The sequence below is a fragment of the Cyrtonyx montezumae genome, unplaced genomic scaffold (genome assembly GCF_038088225.1).
Source record: "Cyrtonyx montezumae isolate F1298 unplaced genomic scaffold, pur_monq_1.0 scaffold_10, whole genome shotgun sequence".
Lineage (NCBI taxonomy): Eukaryota > Metazoa > Chordata > Aves > Galliformes > Odontophoridae > Cyrtonyx > Cyrtonyx montezumae.
This window is the reverse complement of record NW_027071826.1, coordinates 15,956,123-15,960,902: the sequence shown is the minus strand read 5'-3', so window position 1 is coordinate 15,960,902 and position 4,780 is coordinate 15,956,123. Positions and strand designations below refer to the sequence as shown.

The window sequence follows — 4,780 nt, the reverse complement described above, 5'->3', positions numbered from 1 at the left end:
ATTATAAAAGACGTTTTGTTTAAAATCTGCTGTTTAAAATAGGCTGCGTTTAATCATAAAGGCAGACCTCTGAAAAAAAGAAAACAAAAAGAAAACTTGCTCACATCAGCAGAAAACTGAGTCACATATTGCAGATCCTGCTTTCAGGTGCTCTGTGACACAGTGTCTCCAAAGCATCAGATCCCTGAGATCATTTCCAGCCAGAGGATGCCCGGGTATGCCCAGAAGTACTGCGACCGAGAGCAGCCCCAGGTTTGGTGAGCAGGCTCTCCCTCTGGAGGCCTCCGGGAGCATCTGCCTCTCCCGCGCTTACATAACAGCGTGCAGTTAATTCGGAGGATTCAGTTCGTAGATTTCTAAAATGGAAGCACAATTTAAACGCTGACATTAGGCGGCTTAGCTCCCACTCATGCAGCTTCCCAACCGCTATAAAGGCGCATGTATCAACCTGTCAGTGTTTTAGAAAAGCCTTCCCATGGCAGTTTTTATATATAGCTCCAAGGAGAAGGAACAGACAAACTATTCTTGCCACATTTGCTGGAGGTGGAGAACGGATCAGCCACTCATCACACATACGATCTGCTCTTCCACAAGGAACTGCGAGGGCTCAGCGAATCCAGCCCAGCTTATTCTCCACTCTGGGGCATTTTGTTGTTTCTAATGCACGTAACAGCATTTTGCCAACGCTCCCATCAGTGAAATTGCGCTGGGAGCCGCACCAAAAGTTCCCGGTCACCCCGGTGCTCCGTTTGCAGCCGGCACTCCCACCCGCATACAGCGCGAGGACTCTGCCCGCGCTCAGCGCGTACTTCCGGAGCGCTCTCGAAACAAATCCCCCCACACAGACACGCGCAGCTCCTGACCAACAACAAAACGCCCTAAAAGAAGAGCGGTTGTCGGGGGCCGTCAAAAGTAGCAAGGAGGCCCCAGCGAGGATCGAACTCGCGACCCCTGGTTTACAAGACCAGTGCTCTAACCACTGAGCTATGGAGCCACCGCTCAAAACGTTCCCGAGTTCCAGCTAACAGCCGTCCCTACGGCCCCGCGCCGTCCTGCCCAGGGAGCGGTGCGGCGGTGCCCGGGGCTGCCCGCCCCTCTCCGGGCACGGCGGGGCGGGGACCACGGCTCGGGAAGCGTCAGGTTCCCAGGTGCCAGGTGCGGCATCCCGGCTGTGCGGGCAGGGTGCGCTGGAAGACGCCGTTGTGACGGTACACGGCAATGTGCCGTGGGGGCATTCCGGGGCTGCACTGCTCGGGGTGCGTGACAAGTCTCCCTGAGGTGTTACAGTCTGGAGAGCTGAAACAAAAAAAAGACCCTTTACCTTTCAAAGGACCCCTCTGTTGATCTTGTGTGCCCCTTTTCACGCTCAGCCTGACTGCAAAGAGCGCCCGCCTACAAACGGGGAAAGGTCATCCCCAGGGCAGGCATCCCTGCGCAAAAAGTCCATCGCCTGCTTAAGTACTGATGGAAACGCAAGCCAAAAAAGCAAACAAGAAGGAACCACGTCTGAAAAGCACAACGGTAACAACAAAAAGCAATACGGAAACTGGTTGTGTGCTACCATATTGTTCTCCTGAACCCTTATGGTGTTTTGCTGTTACTACATGTCACTGCTTTCAGTAAGTCCCGATGCAGATGGACCTACCATCCTTAGGGCAAGAGCTCTGAACATGGAATAACTGCACCGGCTTCCCACAGACACTGCTCAAAGACAAAACCAGTGTGCTCCATGTACCAGAGAAGACGAAAGTGTTTTCTGCATTCTTCAAAGGGAGCATGAACAAGAAAAAACACAGTGATAATTAAAAAATAAATGCTTACCTCTCTCATCATCACATTAAATGTCTGTAAGTTGGGATCTTAAAGACCACTCCTTGCTGTCTCACTATGCTGGGGCCATTTACAGCAATAAAACCAGACTGACATTTGGTCATTTGGTCCTTAAAGACATACATAGAAACTCACGGTAGGAATCTTGCTCCAGAAGTTACTGAGTGCCATGTTGAAGATGTCTGAATAGAAAATAAAAGAAGGAATGTGTTTCTCATAGTGAATCTAATTACGCTATAAAATTTTTGAGTGCTTGCATGTACTTGGTGTGGACACATCACTTTAGAGAATGCATGGATCTGAAGTGCCAGAAACCCCTCGATTAGTACAGAAATAAAAACCAACAAATAAACCAATAAATCATTCACATTCCTATCAGTAATTTCTCATTCCTCTACACGCTATCACCACCACCACTTTCAAACACATTCCCAGAGCTGAACCAATAGCTAGCTGTCAATATTCCTTTTAAAATATATTATTCTTATTTTACCTCAATATTACTGAGCATCATTCTAAAACAGAAAACAATTCTCTGCATATGAAGCCTGAAAACGCATATCTAACAAAAGCTTCTCAAATCCCTTACTGCAGTCATCTCTCCCTCGCTAAGTCAGTGCATCAGGGCTTGAGCTGGGAAACCCTCCGCTCCTTCAGTGCATTAGTATTGACAAAGCTGCTCCTTCAAATACATTTTTAATAACCTTTTTACATGGTGCAATATCACTGAAAGTGCACTGCACTTATTTTTGTCAGTTCTGAAAGGTGTATTTCATATGATTGAGGCGATTTTTCTATTAATGCTCTTTGTTTTAAGGGCCCCCCCAAAATTAATGCCATGATTGTTGATGTTCTGGCCTGATGAGTAATCTGTTCCTGCACACATTGCAACAGGGCTAATGGCAGGAACCAGAAGTATAGTTCTGTGGATCAGGAGTGCTGCCAAATTGTAGAGATCTCCTCTACAGTTGATGATTTATCTCCCTTTTGATTTTTTTAGTGAGACTGTACAGGAGCGGTGGTGTAGGCTGCCTTTTATGATAGCTGAGACATCAAAGGAAGATGCTGAGGACTCTGCAGTGTTTTCCACCTTTTTCAGGCACTGACACTCATCCCTAATGAGTGTGACACACTGAGAGCACAGCATCCCTGTATGAGTTGCACACTGGCCTTTCTTGTGTCTGGGCTTCAGCTGATGGCTTTCAGGCTTGTTGAAGCTCTGAGCCCAAGCCTGGTCACATCAAACCAAACAATGGGCGTGCCCGTGGGTGACAGAACGGTCCTCAGCAGGACATAGCATGGGATGAACTCACAACAAGTGGAGCAAGCAGCAGTGCCTGTCAGTCTACTCCTTCACAATGTTGCACCGCAGCTGCCTCTATCCCTCAGCAAAACTTCTTGCACTGGGAATGTGAGATACCAAGCAGAAGGGGAATGCTCCTGTCTGAACAGTGAGGCTCCTGGAAACAGGTAGAAGACATAGTCCGGAACAATGAGTTTGCAGGCTCAGCATATGAAGGCTCTCTGAGCCAGATGCTTGAATTTCACACAAGTAAGGGAAGAACCATCTCTTGGTGAGTCTGAAGCTGTGTACTGGCCGGGAACTGGCAGTGTTGGAATGCTGAACATTTTCCTGTCAGTCAAAGCAGATGTGAGGAAGCAACGGATTGACTCAGCGCATTTACAACATCGTTTATAGACTTGGCCCCATGGCCAGGGGTGAGGACCTTAGAAGATGACATGTCTCTTCTGTGACCCAGCAGATTTTGGCATCATCCAGGGCTTCTCAAGAACATTTTCCAGCTGTCATTCACAATTAACCTCTTTAATCATTCAAAGGGGTAACATTCAGTTCTCCCACATCGCACAGCTGTAGAGATCACCTGTATGCTTAGTGTGCCAGGCTGTTACTGGAAGTAAGAGTTTCCCCTGAGTGGAACACTGCTGCTTCTTGCAAAGGGAACACCACAATCTCTTTTGTTTTCCATCAGAACAGAAGTCCTCTTGCATTTCTTTATCTTTCTTTCTGCATTCATTTCCTTTTTCACTTGATTTCTGCACTAGAAAAGTAGGTTCACTGTCCAGCTACGATGTGTGCTTGAAAATAATACTATAACAGATGAAAATGCCAAAGCCAGCTTTTTGTTATTGTTGTTGTTTAATAGGCAAGCTGATAGGAAACAGGTTCCCTAAGGGGCAGGGCAGGAGGAGTGGACTCCATATAGGATTTTCCACACATCATTTCATAGCAATTCCATTAAGAACGGCACCAAGCTACAGCAAGGGTCAACAGGTAATTTTCTCTGACACGGAGAGCATGCTGCTCCTGCCATTAAGCCAGGCCAAGGTAATGCAGTGAATATTACACTGACTCACCAAACTGCATTAACCGTAATGCTTTCTCTCCAAGACTTTAAGGTGATGCCTCTTGGAATAATAGCCACATAGGGGCTGCTGGGATATCTGACTGGGTATTAGCATCTCTGCAAAGGATGGAACCTTTCAGCTTTCTTGAAGCAGGAAAAAATCTCCCCATGAAGCAGCACCATCATATTCACATTAAATTCTGTATTAGACATTCAAAACTTACAAGAATGAGTCATTAAATGCATTTCACCAACCCCGTATATTAAACAGAACAGGACAAGCTTTCCTTGGAGAAGGAAAACAAAAATCCGCACCCTTGAATATGACTTCAGGCAGTCATGGCTGTCAAATAAATGCAGGGAGCAGTCTCATCTATAATTTTAATTTTGCTCAGTATCATTTTTTAAGGAAAAGGAGCAACTCACCGGAAACATCACCGGGCATTATTGAAAAACAAAGCAAAACAAAACAAACAAAGAAAAAAACTGGAAAGTAGGACACTCTCTTTTGAAAGCCCTGAGAGGAAAGTCTCATTTCAGTTTACCTGTAATTCCAGTGTATCCAGAATGTTTCATTGCAAACT

General features: G+C 46.3%; 1 non-coding gene across 1 annotated transcript; it reads right to left on the bottom strand.

Moving 5' to 3' along the window:
• Nucleotides 1–921: 921 nt before the first annotated feature.
• Nucleotides 922–994, bottom strand: TRNAT-UGU (transfer RNA threonine (anticodon UGU)). Its single transcript has one exon. It is a non-coding gene; the product is annotated as a tRNA-Thr (tRNA).
• Nucleotides 995–4,780: the final 3,786 nt, after the last annotated feature.